Here is a 20648-nt window from a genome sequence, read left to right as displayed (position 1 = left end):
GAGATCAAAGACTTCTTGGGAGGCCAAGGATGGCGGGGTAGAGAGAGTGTCCAGGTTCTGTCTTCTGTCTTGGTCCACAAGAGGGATGGAGAGTGCATTTTCTAAGTTTTGGTTCTTCAGCAGTGAAGATACTTGAATCTCTGTTTATGGTGTTTGTTGCAGCATGGAAAAATATGAAATGTTCCTTCCAGATAAACCATCCTACAAGAGCTGGAAACCTGTCCAAAGAGAACAGAGGAGCCCTTTATTCTCCTCACAGCGAGTAGAGAGAGCCAAGGGAAAGAAGAGAGGCCCCATCTGGCTGAAGTCTAGAAAGTCTCCTAGGAAAAAACGTAAAGCTCAAAAAAACCCCAAAACCCCATTTACAGGATGTAGTTTAAATAAGATAAACTGATAGAGAAGCTAAACCAGAAAATAATTAACTAATTGAAGGGAGAACCAAAGATCAACTCAACACCAGCAGAAACTTAAGACAGGTCAGTGGGAATGGGTGTGCAGGCATTTGTGAGGAGCTGGGAGTCTGTTTGCCTCTGTGAGGATTATACAGGCTCTCCTATCCTATTGGGGCAAAATGTGTTTCTGGCTCACATCATCATGGCAGATGACATCTCATGTGAATGTTAATGTCATTCAAAGCAAGGCTGTTTATTTTTTCTGAATAAAACACTTGGTGGTTTTGAATGCATAAAGCTTCATGTGGCTCTGAGTTAACTGTCTTCATTTTTCCCTCTAATTGCCAGGGTGTGACTTAATATTGACCTACTGGGGTTTTATGCTTTGAACTCTAGCTCCTAGGCTCTTATGTGTGAGGGTTGTTTCCTTTTCTAGGTAACTGCATATTGAGGTTTGGATTTAGAAGGTGGATCAAATGACACTAGATAGGATGAAATAATGTAAGGATTCATTGTGAATTATCCATCTCCTTTGTAAATTGTGGCTCTTGGATAGCTGGGTCAGGCTTAGGAGGCCTCTTGTCGTGATGCCAGCCACAGGACTTGTCCCTGTCACCAGCCGCCTTCTCCTTCAAGGAGACCCTGCAGCCAAGCCAAGGGCTACCACCATGTTTCCATGCACCTCGGTCAATGGCATGTGATAACTGAGAACAGAAGCACTTGCAAAGCTGAACTGCAAAGGGGGAGTTTGATTGCGTCCTAGGCCGCTGCCCAGGACAGCCTGCTGCCCTGCCACCACCTGGGTTCATTGTAGGACGGGGTGAAGCTGTGTAGCGGGCGGTATCACCGAACTTAAAAACCTGGAAATTGGATGCTATCCTATTGCGTTTCTTTGCAGGGTCATAGCCTGGACAGTTCCTATGGGTGGGCAGTACAGGTGGACTACCCTGTGTCTAGTCTTCATGCTACCTTTAGTAAGAAGATCAGTCCATTACTTGGTTTGATTCTCCCAGAAGGATACAAGACCCATTAAAGGCTGGGCCTCCGTTGTTAGATGCACAACTGCAGGCAAAGTGGGACCCAGAAAGCAGCTCCAACTTACGTTCCCTCTCTGCCTCAACACCTTCACTTACACATTTATAACCACAGCCGTCGCCCTCCGCTTCCCACTGTTTTCTGGGCCAATCTGTGCCTAGAGGCTACAAAGAGGCACTCGGCATTTAGAAGCATTGACATAGGCAATACAGCTGCTTTCCCTTCGCCCAAGTTGGCTGTGTTTTCTTTGAGAAGCAGCAAGCGAACCGAAGCTTTAAAACATTCATTAATCTCTGATGAAAATAGCAACACCTAAATGTCCGGTAACTTTATTTTTAGATAAATTCCCTTTTTTTCCTCTCTGCTAATGCAGATGTGTTGAAGGTCAACAGCCTGATGTGCTTTTCTTCTGCTACAGAGTTCATTTGGGATGCAGTTCTCAGCTCATTTGCTGACATTGGCAGTTCCTGACAAAACAAGGCAAGTGTGCCCAAAAGGAGTGAGAAAACAAGGCAGTGAAAATCACAGAAATCAGTCACAGACTGGTCGAGGTTGGAAGGGATGTCTGCAGATCATCTAGTCCAACCCCCTGGCAAAGCAGGTTCACCTACAGCAGGTTGCACAGGGCAGCATCCAGTCAGGTTTGGAATATCTCCAGGGAAGGAGACCCCATAGCCTCCCTGGGCAGCCTGTTCCAGTGCTCTGCCACCCTCAGAGTAAAGAAGTTTTTCCTCATGTTGAGGCGGAGCTTCTTGTGCTCCAGTTTGTGCCCGTTGCCTCTTGTCCTACCACTGAGAAGAGTCTGGCCCCGTCCTCTTGACACCAACCCATTAGGTATTTATAAGTGCTGATAAGGTCCCCTCTCAGTCTTCTCTTCTCTGGGCTAAAGAGCCCCAGGTCTTTCAGCTTTTCCTCAGAGATGCTCCAGTCCCCTCATCATCTTTGTGGCCCTCTGCTGGACTCTCTCCAGTAGTTCCTTGTCTCTAAGAAGTGCCATTTCTGTCTGGTTTATTTAGTTACTGGAAAACCCACTGGCCCAGCACACAGTCAAGAAGCGTGTTATATGTGCACTGCCATATATACCTGAGCCTGGCACCTTTCTGTTGGCCACAGGTTACTTCTTAAGGCTTGTTCTCAGTTGGATTTTTTTGTGACCAAAGCAAGGAAAGGGTAGATTTGTCCCGGATCAGCCACCCTCCAGCCTCAACTGAAGAGAGAAATAAGCATAAGGCAGGTCTTTCTACACCTGAAGAGTTGGTCATGCAAGTAAACCAGCAAGTTAGGGATAAGAAGGCAGCAGAAGCAACGGGTTCAGGTCTCAGGCCAGGTGGGGATACAGCTATGGAGGCAGGTGACACCAAATCATGTCTTCATGCCAAGAAGATCTTCCAGACACCTTTGGGTAGCCAAGGCATCTGCATGTCATTGAGGGTGTTTCACACACCATTGTGGCGTTACTGCCATGTGCCATTCCCGTGTATCCAAGAAGCAACACGGAGGCAGGGCAGAACTTTGGATGTTTCTTGGTTCATACGGCCTCTCACTGGGCACCGAGATATCCCTGCTGGGTCTGGGCAAGAGCTGTCTCCTATTGGACTCCTCAAAGGTGCTGATACAGAGAAGGGCTGGGGCCTACTGGTGGGTAGCTATGAACATTTCCGTCCTCTGTAGTGCAGAGGCAAGTTTTCTTCTGCACCTATGTAGAGTGTGCAACAGAGGGACAGAAATACCTCCATTGTCTCCTGGGTCATCTCTCACCATAATCATATTAGTAAGTACAAAACCAACAAACCTTCATCCCAGCTGTATTATCCAGCCATTGAGTTCTGCAGCTTATCTGGTAAAAACCAGTGACACTCAGGTGGTTGCTACATGCTTATAGCTGGATTAGCCCAGCTGACCAAGAGGATTTGCAAGCTGTGCTATAACTTGGGTAGGTTACAGAAAAATGGGTGGCACGTATGCCGTCAGCCTAAAGTGAAGATAATAAGCATACCTTACAGAGTGGTGAGTTCAGATAAGACCACTGGAAACTGTGTGGTTTTAGTGAAGTGGTCTCAACAGAGCGGAAAATGCCTCCTCCATGCAAAGTAGCAGCTCGTCATTTGCTTTCTCAGGGTTACACTGCCTGCTGTGCAGGTCTGGTTGCTGTTGGGGCCAAAGGAGCATCCCAGCTCCTCTCCTTGAGCGAACTTAAGGAAAGCCCTAGTGGGGTCACAAAATGTCTGCAGTGCAGCAGTGTGGCAGCATACCTGGGGCACTGGCTAAAGCATAATTTTGTTGAAGGAGTTGTTTCTGGGGAAAAAAAGTCAATATGGGGGAATGTTGAGCCGTTTCACTTACCAGCTCACTTACATCTTACCAGATTTTTGGAACAAATCCTTGTCCCTCACACAAGAGTGAATTTGAATTTCCTCTTTAGAAAGTGGTATGTTCTCTTTATTTTCCACTTGATAAAGATTTTCCGTAATAACTACTACAGAATCTGCCAGATCATTTCCTGCTTTGCATTACAGGGCAGAGCTAGTTGTGGTGTCTACTAGATATGCTTGCTTGACACCTGCCACTATAGATGCTGTTTGCTGTTGCTTACAGCTGTCAAACTGATGAGCTGAAATTTTCTGTGCTATGGGCCAATCTCATGCTGCTTTCTGGCCTTTCCAACCATGGCATTTGAAACTTGCCACCTTGAGAACTTTCTTCTTTTACCCGAGGACAGCAGGGTCTGAAGAGCCTCCTGATACACAGGCAACCTAATCGGGCCTGGATGGCCCTTTATGGAAAGGATGCGTGCAGTGTAGCAGAACATATAGAAGGATGTACAGAGAAACTGCAAGACTCAAAAATGCTGGTTTAGTCCTCTTTCCCTAGCTTTTGGAAGTAGCTTCTCATACAGGCAGGAGAGGTCCTGAAGGCATTTGGTGGCCATTCCTTCATGGAGAAGGTGCTTCCCAAAGGGCAGGATATCATGTTGTTCAGCAGTTATGCTACCTTGTAGACCAGGATTAAACAGGACGGTCTCTTGAACTGATCTAATAGAGGAATTGCTTTTTTTCTAAAGTGTACTCATTAGGTCATTAGCTTGAGGATCATTTCTGAAATAGCAAGTAGTGGCAGTCTACTCCCTATCAGGATAGCAGGACATACACAAAACAGTAATTGAAGATACCAGACTCAGGACTACTAAGGAGGTCTTGAATCTTTAAATCCAGGTGGTGTTATCAAAGGCAGTGTGTCACAGATGGCCTTTATCCATCATGCTTTGCACATGGAGACACCCACGGCTGCGCTCTCCTCTCTCCTAACACTGGCAATCGTCCTGCTTTGAACAGGAGGTTTGGACTAGGTCCCTTCCAACCAATGCTTCTGTGATTCTGCTACCAGAATATATGCCCAAAAGAGTATACATGTTCTGAGTGATCCTGAACATCCTGGGAGATGCAAGACTCTGTTTCAGTGAAATATCCCTGCTCCCTGTCCAAAAAAGCAAATGAGGACTTTGGTTCAGCTCAGCTGGTTCCAAAACTTTTAAAAATAAAAAATCATGGAAGGTCTAGAAAATAAGGGAAAGGTGGTAAAACAATTTATTTGAAAATGTAAAATGGTTCAGATTCAGTTCTTCCAGGCCTCCCAACAAGGGGATTGTTCAGTGATGAAACCAGGAGGATAGTTTTAAATAAAAGGGGAGTGAAGCCATCCACTGCAAAGACAATAAATCTGAGATTACTCAGATTAAAAAGGAGATAAACACCGCTGAGCTGCATTCAGGCAAGCTGCCCCTCTGCAGAGAGCTGGGATGCCTCTTTAGAAAGCAAAGACAGAAGCAGGTTTGGTGTCATGGTGAAGCCTGCCATCTAGAACTTTATTAAGGGTGAGAAATTATTGATAGCAAAGCCTCTTCATATAGTCTCAGAGTTCTCTTGTCTATTAAAGATTATTTCAACGACTGTTTTGCCATTGTTACTAATTATTTGAAATTAGGTCTGTGACATCATTTGGCAGTGAAGAGAAAAGCGTATCACCAAATAAATGAGGATCATTGAAGTGCTTGAAGTTGCTTCTTATCTTCACAGTTTGGATAACCTTTTGCATAATAATCAACAATTTTGAATATATTGGTCACATCACCTCCTCAAAGAGAGGGAAGGCACTCTTTGAAATTGCAGACCAGACTTCATACACACAAGAAGAAGTGACAGGGTGTCACGCAGTAACGAAGAGCTAATGTCTCTTTGATAAAGCTGTTTTCACTGAGTTGGATTTTCTTGCCATGGTGTCAGGAATAGTTGATGAGACAGACGTGTTATTAAGTGGTAAAAATAAACAGATGGAAGAGACAAGTGAGAGATTTCAGCTATGACTTTCCAGAATGTTTCAGCAAAGAATAACCTCCTATTTTCATTTCCCTACCAGAGATGAAAAATATGAGATACCCAAGTGTCGCACAGTGACAGACCCTGCGCTCCGGTGGGGTACCTGCTGTAACACTGGGCCGCGAGTCCCTTGAGCCAACAGCTTGGCCCTGCCTGACCACGGGGCCCATGAGACGGGCAGCCTGTGGACTCAAAGAAGGGGTGCTAGTCCTGACCGGCTGCTACTCTGGATGCAAAGCCATCATTGTGGAGAGCATCAGTGCATGTCCACGTGTGTGCTGACCGCCTTGGTTCCCGCTGGGCACCACAACCTGGTTTTGAGACCCCAGCCTCTTATACCCTTCCTCTTTTCTCACTCTCCCTCCCCCATCCACAGTGGTCTCATCTCCTCAGCTTTCTTTTAGTCTCACCCCTTCCCACTGTGGAGGATGCAGCAGTTTGGCCAGGGCTATGCCAGGCCCTGCCTGACCAGGGTAAGGACAGCAGATGACAGGCAGGCTGAAGATGTTTTGTCCCCTGGGATTTCACCGGTGAGAGTGTCAGCTCCTGCAGAGATGTGACGGTGAAATAGCATCAAGTGGCAATGTTGCGTGTCTGGGGGAGCCTGCCTTTGCATCTGGGGTCCTTACCACAGCAGGGCATGACAGAAAGTCCTCTTTTCTGCAGAGTCAATACAAAAAGGGTGTTGCTTCCAGACCTGGCTCCTGCCCAGCCCGCTGGACAATACATTACTGGAAAAGTAGAGGGCAGCTTCTGCTGTGTCACTGCAGCCATCTCCTGCCTGCCTGCCTTCTTCTTCTGTGTTGCTTAATATCAATTATAAAATATTAAATCAGATAAATACCTTTGACCTTTCTGGATGATAAGAAAAGACCTTGTTCTGCCTCCTAAAATGCCATTGTTTTCACTGGAAATGCTAATGGGATTATGTAAAGGTTATTTCAGCCTCCTCTCAAGTCTGGAGACGTGGCAAAACAATCGTGATGCCCTTTGTTTATGCCTTTTTAATGACTGCTTTTATCTTCAAGTATCTGAGGCCTCTGCATCTTCTCAGGTGCTCACTTGTGGAATCCTTGGGCTGCTTTTGGGGGGAACCTTCCTGGGGAATATAAATGTATCTGTGCTGTCATATTAGAGATCTAGAGGAGGGCTGGTGTGGTAGAGAGCTCTTGAAGTCTGGCAAGGTATGTGTATGTCTTGACACTTGTAGATATGTGCCTTTCTGCATTTTACAGTGTGTGTCGGGGAGCATGCACGCATGGGCCCAACACACACCAGTGTCTGCACTGGTGTGCATCAGTGCACCTCTGCGGCTCCATCTTCTGGTTTCCTTTCTTAGAGGCACCTGTGAGCCTGTGCCAGGATGTATGCATGAGCGCACGCAGTTTTTGTGATGAGCAAGCTGCGTGGCACGGTCCCGTGTGCAGCCTTCTGTCTAGACGGACCTTCACTGCGCTCTGCAGAAGTGACGGGCTGGGTAAAAAGCATAGTTTGTGAGCCAGAGAGAAAGCTACAGAAATAACCATGATGCTCCACTTGCTCTGTTCTCTGGGAAGGTGCTTCCAAAAGCATGTTTTCCTCTAATTTTCAGTTGTTATTCGTTTTTTTGTCCAGGCCTTTGATTTTTACTAAGTCATCCCCTTGTGTTCCTAAAACAGCCCCAGTGTTTTACAGGGGACTTGTGATGGCCTGACAACCTCTCTGCTTTCCAGACAAAAGCAGAGCACCAAGGTAGACTGTCATAATTTCTAACACTAGAAACATCGATAAAGAATTGGTTCTTAGTGGGGAACCCCCCCACGTCCCCACCTCCACATGGACTGATAAATACATGTTTTTCAACTGGCTCTGCCATGAGCATTAGAGTCACAGACATCCTAGGCATCAGAATCACAGAATCACAGAATGGTTTGAGTTGGAAGGGACCTTTTAACGATCACCCAGTTCCAACCCCCCTGCCATGAGCAGGGACACTTTCCACTAGATCAGGTTGCTCCAAGCCCCATCCAGCCTGGCCTTGAGCACTGCCAGTGGTAGATCATTCACAGCTTCTCTGAGCAACCTGTTCCAGTGTCTCACCACCCTCATCATAAAAAATTTCTTCCCTGTATCCAATCTCAATCTATTGTCTTTCAGTTTAAAACCATTGCTCCTTGTCTAGTCACTACAGGTTCAGGTAAAAATGTCTTTCTCCATCTTTTTTATAAGACCAATTTATATATTGAAAGGGCGCATTAATGCGCATAACGAGCAGCCGAAGCAGGGTCTGTGAACAGTCTTGCTTTGAGCAGGAGGTTGGCCTAGGGACCTCCAGTCGGTTCTTCCACCCTAAGTCCTTCTAGGAGTCTATAAAAATTGCTGTGAAATTCTGCTTAACTTTGGTCTTCTGCCTTTTCACACTCTCCTGAAGTTTGTTTTTGATGAGGAAAAGATAAAAACAGAAATGTGGCCAACACAAGGACACTTCTCCTTGCTGAAGCTTCACATTGTCCTGGGTCATTCGTCCTGTTGGTGGCAGGGGAATGGTGTGTGTGTAGATACCCTGAAGGCTGCCCAGAGTAGTAGGATGGGGATTCACGTTTTTCCTAAAAAAATTATTTTATGAGCCTCGAGGAAGGAAATGGTATCTTGGGAACGATTCTTCTAAGCATAGCTTAATTGTGTTAATAGATCGAGTAATTTGAGAGGAACAAGAGGTGGTTCCTGGAGAGCAGAGGGGCAGGTTAGCTAGGACAGCTGGGATTGCATCTTTCACAGCTAACGGAGAGAGAAAAAGAGAAGGTGGTTGTCACTGCCTGTTGAATGCAAAAGCATTTAGCAAGGAGCATGGGCAGAGAAAAGTGGTGAGTCCCTGGTATTTGGTGGAGACACGAATGATAAGTCCTGTTACTGAAAGTTATAACTCTCTTATTTGAAGTTATTTTGTAGGTCTCCCAGGAGGATCATGCCTGAGAGGTCACAGACAGCACAGAGCAGCTGCTTTAGGAGAACAGTACTCTCATTGCTGATGGCGGGGGTTTCTCATGCACGTTGGCTATGCAAATTCATACAGTAGATTTGAGTTTCTCACCGAGTTTCTCACCTAGTTTCCAGTGAGACCGTTTGAATCCTCCCAGACTGGAGGATTTCGCAGTGTGAGACACCCATAGCACAGTTTGGTCATACCGCGACGGACAGTGATCTCAGCCATGTCTGCAAGACAGGATTTGCACGTGGTGCTCTAGCTTAGGGAGCTCCCTGCGAGTTTGTTTTGGATGATCACTTTGGTAGCATTTGAAGGGTGAAGAGGGAAAAGACTTCAGAGGATGGTTGCTTTTCCTATATAATTGGCATTTGTATAATGTTTTTCTGGAGAGCTCCCAGTCAAAGGTGGTAGGGGATGAGCAGTGGAGGTTCAAGAGAGAAGCTTGTCTTTTTCACCCCCAACAGTATCAGCTTGTCTAATGAGATGTGTGTGCTCTCTCTACATCTCTTGCCAAGTTATATCCTTACACCACTATCGCTACTGCTAAATTGATACCGTCATTCGCTTTGCTGTTCTCCAAAGTCCCACTATTGCTGAGTTATTCTCATCCTTTCGCTTTCTATGTGTCTTTCAAAAGAGTCTCCCTGGCATCTGTGTTAATTAGAGAAAATCTGAAATTTAATTACTAACACATTTCCAGTCTTGGGATCATCTTTCCCAGTGCACTGCTGGCGTAGCAGAGCCACTGGATTCTCTCCTGAGACTGCTGAGACCCACTGCAGTCTCGTGAGTGCCCATCTGCACCCACCCATCATGTCAGCTTCGCTGGTGGGGCTCCCCATGATGCTAGCTGCACTGGGTCCAAGCACCCACAGTCTCCCTCTCCTGCCAGCCAGGAAGACACTGTGACCCCACCCTGGTGACCAAAAGCAAAAGAAGCACCAAGATGCCCCTCAGCTGTAACCATGGACCAAGCTCCAGCCGGCTGCCAGAAGCAGCACTGTGAGCAGGGAGCAGCCCTGGTCTGGGCTCAAATTTCAGTTAATTTTGGATACACATGTGTCTTCAGTTGTTTTGTGCATGTAGGCCTTGAACGACGTGTCTGTGGCTTATGAAATGGTAATGTCAAAGCTAATAGCTTTGCATGAAAGGTAAGATCTCATCTGGAGGGTCCAGTCTTGGCACTGATTTGGGACAGTCCTGCTGAGGATGCAATGGATAACACCTAGAGGCATGCTGAAAAGTACAATCAATCTGGGAGTAAAAATGAGAGGCATCTTGAGCAGAAGAGAAGATTTACAGAAAGCATAAGATTGATCTTTCTAAGTGGTCTGCATGCTGTGTCTGTCAGGCTTTGAAGTTCCTCAGATGATGGATGCTTATCACTCAGTGAGACAAAGCAAGAGCCTATTTAAATGCCCTTCCCTTTGACATCAGCCCAGTCAACCCATCTCAACTCCTCCAGCAGGAAATTAGGAAAAACGTTGCAAACCCCTAGCATATCAGCAAACTCCACTGGTTTCCTTCAGGCGATTAAAGTGGCTGCATCAAAAGGTCTATCTCAGACACACAAGTTCGCTGTGCAGTTGGCAGAAGCGCAGAAGCTTTTCCTGAAGTATTTGTGTGATGTTGTCCTGGTTTGGGCTAAACCAGAACTAATTCTGTTTTAGTGTTTTAGTGCTTTAACTTTTCAGTTAACTCTCCTCTAACTAACGGCACTTTCTGAAATCAACAGCATGTTTTTCCAGACAGTGATGGCTTCCAGCGGTGATAAGGCCAATGTTTACAGTCAGTACCACGGAACGGTGTGCAGAGAGGCCCTTGCTCATACTTGTTCTTATAGTGACCAAGGTCACTGCTAGATCTTGTGCTCCGTGTTGGGGGGCCGGGAGTGAAAAGGGTCACAAGCACAAAAAAGGTTGCCCCTGCAGGGAGGAGCGAACCGGACAGGTGACCCAAACCTGACCCACAGAGTGTTCCATCCCATAGATGCCATGGTCAGTATAAAGCTGAGGGATCGTGACAGTCAACCTCTCTTCTTCGATGGCCGACACCTGAGGAGGACTCTGTCTGTTCTTCTGTCGTCAATCCCGATCCATGTGTCCCTGAATCCAGTGCCTGAGTCCAGCTCCTGCATCCAGTTCCAGCCTGGGACTGCCCCAGTGCCAGCCCTGCAGCATGGTGGTGACATAGCGTCATCAGGGTGGGGGAGCTGGGTTCGGTATTGGGCTTGTATGTATTTGTATATATTGTATATATTTCATTATTTCCTTATTATTATCTTTTCTTTTATTGTTATTGTTTCATTAAAGCTGTTTCAGTTTTCTTTTCCAAACCATAAAGTTTCTCTCTCTCCTGTTGTCTCTCCTTTTCCCTTTTGGGAGGGGAGAGGGGTTAATAGAGAGAGTCTGTCATTTGTTAGTGGCCGGTCCAGCCTCAACCCGTGACAGATGTTCATCCTTCTCTGCTGGCCCTGACTCTGCAGGGCCTGGCTCCAAAGTCAGGGTCCACGCTTGTCTGTAAAGCAATGCATCACTCCTTCCCTCTGCCCTGCAAAGGCTGGTGGCCACTGCAGAGAAATGCAGAAGCCTAGGTCTGAAAAGAGACCGCCGTCCACTCCAGACCCATGACACCGTGCTTTGAGTGCAAGCATGTTTCAGGCATGATGTGCAGGTGCTGATCCTGAACACGGGATCCACAAGATCAGATCTTCTCTTCAAAAAACACTTTAAAAGTTGGGGGTCTGTAGGTGATGGTGGCAGCAGTAACTACTTTCGAGAGGAACATCATGATGCTCCGAAATTATTCTGTCCAGCTTGGGCAGCATTGCCCTGGGGAAAGGGCATACAGGAATGGAAAGGACGTTCACCAGAAACCCTTTCAGCCCAGTACATTACCTCTAGCCATGTGGCATGGCAAGATGGTCCTGCACCTGGGTCGGGGCAATCCCAAGCACAGGTACAGGCTGGGAGATGGGTGGATCAAGAGCAGCCCTGGGGAGAAGGACTTGGGGGTGCTGGTGGGTGAAAAACCGAATATGAGCCAGCGATGTGCACTCACAGCCCAGAAAGCCCATCACATCCTGGGCTGCATCAGGAGCAGCGTGGCCAGCAGGTCGAGGGAGGGGATTCTCCCCCTCTACCCCACTCTGGTGAGACCCCACCCGCAGTGCTGCATCCAGCTCTGGGGGCACCAGCACAAGACAGACACGGACCTGCTTGAGTGGGTCCAGAGGAGGCCACAGAGGTGATCAGGGGGCTGGAGCAGCTCCCCTGTGAGGACAGGCTGAGAGAGCTGGGGCTGTTCAGCCTGGAGAGGAGAAGACTCTGGGGAGACCTTACAGTGGCCTTCCAGTGCTGAAAGGGGGCTGCAGGAAAGGTGGGGAGGGACTCTTGATCAGGGAGGGTAGTGATAGGACAAGGGATAGTGGTTTCAAACTGGAAGAAGGTAGATTTAGATGAGATATTAGGAAGAAATTCTTCCCTGTGAGGGCGGTGAGGCACTGGCACAGGCTGCCCAGAGAAGCTGTGGCTGCCCCCTCCCTGGCAGTGCTCAAGCCCAGGTTGGATGGGGCTTGGAGCAACTTGGTCTAGTGGACGGTGTCCCTGCCTGTGGCAGGGGGGTGGAACCGGGTGATCTTTAAGGTCCCTTCGAAGCAAACTATTCTGTGATTCTAAGATGCTCCAGGAAAAGATGAGAAACCTGCTGCATCCCACACAAGCCAATTCTTTTACTGCGCGTTTCCTTCCTACCCCAAAGCTGTCATAATTTTACCCTGTCTACCCCATTGTAATTTTATTGTTTGTCTTCATCAATGCTTTAATGAGCCCTACTCAGCCCTTCATAGGAAGAGGGGTTTTTTAATCCACAGTGCAATAAGGCTGCTTATTCATTCCTGGCTCCTCTCCACTATTTTCTCTCACAGGGAACGCTTCTGCTTCCCGGTAGGCTGCGATAAAAGCGCTTAGCACATCTGTCTGCTGTGCTGGTATGAGTCAATATGAGTTCAACCTTTGGGAAATTGTTTCTTGAAGGCCAGAGACATTTGTTTGTCCTATAGTTAAACGTCTTTCTCTGACACATCAGAGCAACCGCAGCCCATTGCTTAGCATCCTGAGTGGCAGCACAGCGTAACTGAGGGCCTAATGAATGTCTAACAGGATAAAAAAGAACACGAAAATACTCTAATGTCCACAGGTAATGGGGTAAAAGCAGGCCTACTAAGGAAAAACCTCATTTTCAGGTGACTTTTCATTGTGCTAGTACGGTGCTTTCTTATCATCATAGTCTCTAGTGTTTTTAAGGCATAAAAATAATTTTCTCCATAACAAATCTTACAATTGTTTTCTCTTTTTTTTTTTTTTTTTTTCTGAAAAGCCTGTTTGTCACAGCCCCTTACAGTTTCCTATCTTTCTTCATCTTTCTCCCAAAGCTTGGTTTGAACAAAAAGTATTCAGCATCCTGCACGTCTTACAAGGTGCTGTGTCCTCACACATGGTGTTATTTTTTTTCCTTTCTCCACACCCCAGTTGTCTTTATGGAAATGTAATCAGATAAGATAGCTTCTACAGTTAAACAAAACAATAAAAAAGTTAGTGCCTTTTGGTGCCAGAACCCTCCCGTATTTTTTTGACTTGTAGCCCAAATCTGCCAGCAGGGCACAAGCCTAAGAAACCTCTGCTTTCCAGCCCTTCCCAAGGAGACAGGGTCTGGGAGCCAGACAGCCGCCCGCCCTGCTGACAGCACTGCGGTTCCTGTGTCAGCGTACGGGCTGTAGTTCCTCAGCTACAGCCTGACTCTGTGCTCAGGAGCTAGCTCTTTTTTCCAGGCACACGTGAGTGTGAAGGCAACTTACTATCAAAGGCAGAGTGGAGGCCAGTTCTGCCTGCTCAGTGTTATAATGCAGTGAAAGCCTCCAGGGCACGGAGGACACACCACCAGCTGTCTCAGTTAAAGCCAGGTTTGAATTTAAGGGCCAAGGAAGGTGAGAGAGGAAGGAAAGATACAGTGTATAAATTGTCAAAGTCTTTCTCCCCCTAGGGATAAAAAACCCAAAGCTCTGGAGGAGAAAGTCATTAGCAAGCAAAGATGAACTTTTAGGCAAGAGATTTTGCATCTAAAATTGTTCCTCAGGAGCTGCAGCACTGAGAGATGTTGCTGAAGGCTGTGACCTCTCCAGGGAAGTAATTACTGCCGCTTAACACCAGCCTTCTTCTCCAGCTTTTTCTCAGTAAGGCCTAGAGAGGGCCATCGAACTACATTCTATGCGGTAGGAGTACGGGCTGCCCCAAGCTGAAATGGCTCTACCCATGCCACCTCATGTGGGGCAGATGATGCAGAAACTAAAGGCGATGCAGGAGCCGAAGGCAATGCAGAAATGAGAGACAAGGCAGGAGGCAGAGGCGATGCAGGAGGCAGAGGTAAAGCAAGCGGCAAAGGAAATGCAGGAGGCAGAGGCACGCATGTGCCAGGCAGTGCCAGCAGAAAGGTGAGCAAGATAACCTGCAGCTGAAGCGACTCGTCTACATTTGTCCTCCTACTGCATAAATACGGGGTAAGTGAGCAGACGTGGGGGGCTCTGCCCTCATGTGTGAAATAACGTGAGACACAAAGATGAAGGCAAGATATTTACGTTACCAAAATCCACAGCAGACTGAAAATTTAGCAGTTTTTCCAAGGCTTTGATCTTTTCTTTGTCTGAGAGCTTGGTGGAAGGACTGACCAGGGAGCCGGAGGCAGCAGAGCGCCCTGGAGCACACCTCCAGGGAGCTCAGGGAAGACGCATCGCGGCACCGCAAAGGTGAAAACCAGCTCCTAATGCAAATGCATGAGCTGAACCGCATTCTGTGTTGCTGCAGGGCTGTGCAGCCGTTCTGGTGTTGTGAAAGGGTGACATGGAGCTGGCCCACTTCCCGGAAAGCAGAGTCAAGCACTGAGCTTCGGCCGCCTTCCCCCCAGCGTCAGCATGGCTGCACGGTCCAGTTGTGGGTTTTCCTGGGAGAAATGTGAAGTGAGCTGAACTACTTGCACGGCAATTTAGTCTTTCCTGATATGATGGAGACTATCCTGGGAAAGCAAACAGTCTGGTTTTGTATGTGAACTTGAATAACAGTGTGATAACAAATACTTGGAGACTAACGCTGCGATGAACAGAGTTCATACATAAACTTTTCCAGCGTGAAAAGGTTCAGCTGTGTTTTCCTACTATTGTGCTGAGAGAGAAAATAGTAACATACAATTCTGAAAACAAAAATCCACTGACTTTAAGTTTCAAATGAGTGAAAAGGCTTTGTTAATACTTTCCAGGGGGAAAAAAAAAGAAACCATGACAGGGTGGATATTAAGCACGGAGAATTATTTGCCTCATCTGTGGGATACCGAGGAACAGGCAATGTTTGGAAAGCAAGGACAAAAATCGTTTGGTTCCTAGCTATCCTCTTGTCCCTAGCTATGAAGAAAAGCCTCTGCCCCAGATTGGGTGCAATTTAAAATCCATCTGTGCTCCTCAGCGCAGGCTGTAGGGATAAAGCCTCAACATGTGCCACTCTGCCCGGGGCTGGAACCACCCAGCCTGCTGCCCACCTGCAGATGAAATTACTCAGATGCCTCACAGTCCCTGGTGACCTTTCCACTGTGCCCCGGGGAGGATCAGCAAGTCTCCTGTGAGCACCTGGGAAAGTGCCTGAGACCTTCGCAGTGCCAAGGAGCACGAAGAGGGGTGCTCAAGTATGTGTGGGCCAGGGCAGGAATGGCAGGGGCAGTGGGGCTGTGCACCATAAGCCCTCATTTCTTAACTACTTCATTCTTACTGTAGTGCTGAAATTAGCTTCTGTACCTGATTTCAGTTTTAGCATTTTAAATATCAAAACTCCCCAGCCACTGGATGATGCCAGAAGTGTCAGATTCACCTTAGGATTATCAATGCATTTGCACAGTGTCACTTAAATCACCCTTAGAGGTATTAGCAAAAGTAATTCTAATGTGAATTTGTAAAAGTGTGACTTAACACAGTCCGATGGCAAGGTTCGCTCTCCTACGTACCGCGTGGAAGAAACGTGCAAAGGACTACACACCAGTTTGTTGGGGAATGAGTGACTATGGATCCTACACAACTTTGAGATAGCAGCAACTTCAGATTTATTGGCACTATTACTAATCACAAGATTAGGTTATATGAATTTTAACAATACTTAATGATCAGCCAGTTATCAGAGTGACTTAATAAAATTTACCGTAATCAACACAGCAACTTGGTTAAAGATTAGAGAATGGCAAGATTCACACGAGGTATGACAGTTTCCTAAATCAAATCGTGCACACCAATGCACACACACAGACAGATGCAGAGGTTAAATATGTATATATGTACCGCACATATATACAAACACCCATATACACACAAATAGAAAGTTTAAATCGTACACAGACATATGCACACACTCATACAGATGTAGAAGTTAACCTATGGCCAAGACTTTTTTCTTACTGCACTTGCAGTAAATTAATACCAAAATATTCTCCTACTGCACTTACAGTAAACTGTAGTGAATTACTCACTTTTCTCTGGCACTTGCCAGTGAGCGATCATTGGTATCTCCGGAAAATCCACCCAGAGAGTCATCCCAACTCGGGGTAGGGGGGATACTGGGCCACAGCCTGCTGCAGTCCCAGGGAGCTCAAAGAGGGTTCCCTGAGGCTGTCATATTTATGGGACAAAGCGGTTGGCTCGTAGCCAAATCACACGTGATGGGAGGATAGGCACGGGGCTCCTTGTACCCGCAACTTTCTTTGTTCCTTGATAAATGAATTTCGGAAAAGCCGCCTGTTATCAGTGCTCCAAACTCAGCTGTGTTGATGTTTACTGTGTCGCTTTGCTCCATCGTGGGTGTTCAGAACAGACTGGAACTAGAGGAGCCCTTGGCCTGGCTACAGCCCAGGCCTTCACCTCCTCTGGAGCCCGCACCACACCGCCACCAGCCTGGGCAAGGGGTCGAGCACACCCGTCACCCTTGGCGAGGATCTCTTGTAGGATCACTGTTTATAAGACTGCAAGATGATTGACTTTGGTCATTGTTCTTTCTATATTTGGCCAAGATTTTATCAGGTATTTCTGGCTTCTTCCAGATCAGGCTACAATCCAGGCAGCAGGAGTTTCCCAGGCAGCAGGAGTTTCAGGTATGGTTAGGGAGCACCTAATTGTCCCAGCTCACCGCACCGTAACCAGGACAAGAAAACAGCAGGTGTCCAAACTCACTGCCTTTGTAGACAAGACAAGAACACAATGTCGGTGGTTCCTGACATCACAATGTGGCCCAGGGCAGGGGTTTGCACCACCACACACAGAAAGCAAAAAATCCTACACCTTGTTTTGGGGCTACATTGCACTTAATCCTTGTTTGACACCTGGAAACATATTCATACATCCTCCTAAATGCCTCTCCTAGGTACATGAGAGTACACAGTGCGATTTCATCTACTCACATCTTCTTTCCTACCTTACCTTCAAACATGGTCGTATTGGATGCCTGCTCCTCCTGTTGGAAAAAAAAATAAGTAATTATAACCAATGGCCATTGTAACATACAGACACAAGCTCTGCTTCCACAACAGATCCATCTCGAGAGGGTAAGGATGGAGCAAAAGGGCAGACTGTTAGGGTTTCTGGGGTATCTTCATTTGGTGTAAGCATTTTACCACGAAGTTTAATTGGAGAAACTAACTGAAGAAAAGGCTTTATGCATAAAGCCCAGTCTGGGAGTGAGCCTGCCCACACTGGACTGCCTGTTGCAGTTCAATGTCTTGGCTAAACCCTGGGACTACAGAAGGGCTACCACCAAGCTCACAGCATTCACCTTACCCCTCAGCTGTGCCTCTAACACAGACCGACCTTGTGCCAGCATCTACATTTCTCTCTCTCCAGGAACGTGCAAAGCAATCTCCCAGGCATTCTTGGTGAGGCTTTTCAAGCTACAACTGCACTGAAATGGCTTGGAGGGTGCTACAGGCAGTTTAGGACAGAGAACCCTTGCAGAATTATTCTTCTTGCAGTTTTCTCAAGCTTTGGTTAAACTTTCTAGCAAAGTTCAGGAGAGTTTCCAGGAGCAATGTGGGCTGTGGCTTGATGCCGCTGATCTTTCTGCTCCAGCAGCTCTCCCTCTGGCTGGCTCCCAGCTGCGAGCCAGCTACCTCAGGCTTCATTTTTGCCCACACAACCGCTTATGGGACTATGTGTAAGCTGAAGAAGGAAGTCATGAAGTTTAATTTCTTCCCTGAAGAGGTTTATAAAGCCTGAATCAGTTCTCTGTGGTTCACTGAGCAGACCCACTGACATCGCATGGGGCAACTGGAGGCAGAAAGACAAGAACAGCTCAAGCTGGTCTTGTTGCCCTGAGAAATACATGGGGAAATCACAGCGTCCCCCAGCCACCCCAGTCCCAAAGCCAGGCCCAGGGCTGCAGTCATGTGAACTGTTGCTTCAGCAGGAGAACCATCTTGAGAAGGTTCCTCTTGCCGTCGCTTGGAGCGTGGGAGGGAGCCCACCTGAAGCCAACTCGAGAAGAAGGGGGTCCCTGTGAAACTGACTTTCGTTCAGCAGTCAGGTGCAGAGCCCCACCAGCAGCTGTGCCAGCACTACTCAGGGGAAATGACACGAAGCCCAGGGCTTTGCGCCATCCCTGCTGTTGGCACAGAGGATTGTGCAAAGGGTCCTTGCGTGCCCAGACCTTGGAGCGAGTCCGTACTTTACTGGAGCCTGCGGTTCTTGTGGGTGAAGAAAATTGGCTGTCTGGAAGTTATTCTCCCAGTTTTCCAGTTGAGTAGCAAAACAGGTTTGCTATTGCGCTAGCGAAAGCCGTTACGGGGAATGTGCATCCTTGCCATTTCAGCAGGCTTTGTTTACAACCTCCCTGCAAGAAATCAGCCTATCTTGTCTTGTCTCCAGTTCCCAAAAATGGGAATCAGAAGCACGGCAGGGCATGAAACAGTTCTTCTGTAGCACGTTTTTGCCAAATTAGGGTTCTTATTCCTATTCCTAAACTCACTGGGCTACATGGCTTTGTTCTCTTTGATTTGACGCAGGAATTTAAGGTCAGGTCTCCCTCATGGCAAGCGTGTACCACGACTGCTGACTACAAGCTTCCTTGAGCATGGATGTGGAGTAAAGGAAAGTTTTTTCTGTGTTCGTGGTTGACCAGTGGTTGTGCAGAGGGATTTCATTGAAGAGATGTGTCAGCTCATCAGCATATGTGTCAAGAAGCAAGAAAAGGGGGAAAAAAATCTGTTTGGGGCAATGCAGAGGGCATGCCCTGGGAGTCAGGGAGACGAAAAAGCCAGAGCAAAAGGTGTAAATGGTTTTAAATGTATACAGATGACATCTGTGTAATTAATTACCCTGATTTAAGTTACACTGATTTTTTTTTTTTGTGTAGATAACGCCGAAGGCTACGCTGTTATCTTAGAGGAATGTTTGTGTCTGGAGATTCATTCTCAGCCTGCCAATAATAAACCTTCCCCAGAGTTTGTGAAACATTAATTACAGTTTTGTAACATGCAAGTTTTGCAACCAGCTCAAGGTAATTCTCTATAACACTGAGCTCTGACAGAAACAAATTAATCACTGATTTGAAAACTGACAGTTGCCTAGGCATGAGCACTCAAGAGTTTATTACGCTTGTTATGTATAAACGAAATGGATCTCACCATACTTGCCAGCCCGCCTGCCTACATACACCCTCTGACATAGCTAGCACCTAGGAAGAACCAGTTTCCCCCAGCTAAAAACCAAGCACCAACAACCCCAAGCAGGAGGAAGAATGACAAGTGAAGATCTCAGATGCAGCTGGGCAGCGCTTGAGAGTATTTTGTCCAGGGTCTTCCCCCACTGAGATGCCACCAAGGGCACAGGGGTTCCCACTGCCCCCTCTCCCCACTCCAGCCTCGGCATGTCCCGAAGGCAGAGGGCTGCTTTGTAACAGCATCTCCTTTAGATCCATGGCTTTTGTCCCTTCCACATCAAAACCTTTAGCTCAGATCACAAAACAAGCCTAAAGAGATAAATTTAAACCTCAAAAAAAAAAAAAAAAAAAAAAAAAAGAGGAAGATAATTTATTTCCAGATTTGTCAAGTTACCACATTGGACTAAAAATAAAAAAAGAAATGTGATTTTTAGATCATACAGAAAAACATAGAATCTCGTCAGCCCTTTTCGTGTCTCTGCTGTCTTGAGGAGGAATGTAGCTTCCCACTGAGCCACTCTAGGGCTGCTTCTCCTCCTTGGCCATCTGGGATGGAGCTATATTCCCATTGGCATTATATTTCTTAATTAGCACAATCCTTCAAATTACAGTGGCTTTCCTGCAAGCCACAACTTATTCAGGACTGTGGCAGATCTTTACAAATTGTGTAAGAAATGTCAGCTCTCTTACTAGATACAATTTCCAGTTCTTCATAGAGACGTGCTAAAAACACAGGTAACAGTTGCGATATTGAGTGTTTCCTCTTCTTGACTTCCTTTGCCCTTTTGTTGGTCTTGAGGAGCCAGACTAAAGGAGAAAGGTGGTGACACTGATTCAGAAATGAAGTGAAGCTACTAGTGTCAATTAAAGAAAGAAGAAATATTTTGCTCATAGGACTGATGACAAGGAAAAAAATAACTGTTTAACTAGATGAGAAACAAACACGGCATGGACAATGCTGCACGTCCAGTACGAGGTGTAAATGATGAAAGTGTCACGTCACAGGAAAGACAAACTCAAGAAATACTTGTATTTTACTATGGTGGGAGGGTGACAAATTCACACCTGAACCCAAAATGCTTCACAGCATCACAGAGCGGTTGAGGTTGGAAGAGACCTCCAGAGGTCATCTGGTTCAACCTCAAGCAGG

This window comes from Leptosomus discolor, chromosome 11 (genome assembly GCF_034619465.1).
Source record: "Leptosomus discolor isolate bLepDis1 chromosome 11, bLepDis1.hap2, whole genome shotgun sequence".
Classification (NCBI taxonomy): domain Eukaryota; kingdom Metazoa; phylum Chordata; class Aves; order Leptosomiformes; family Leptosomidae; genus Leptosomus; species Leptosomus discolor.
The sequence above is the reverse complement of the archived record's forward strand: the minus strand, read 5'-3'. Positions refer to the sequence as shown.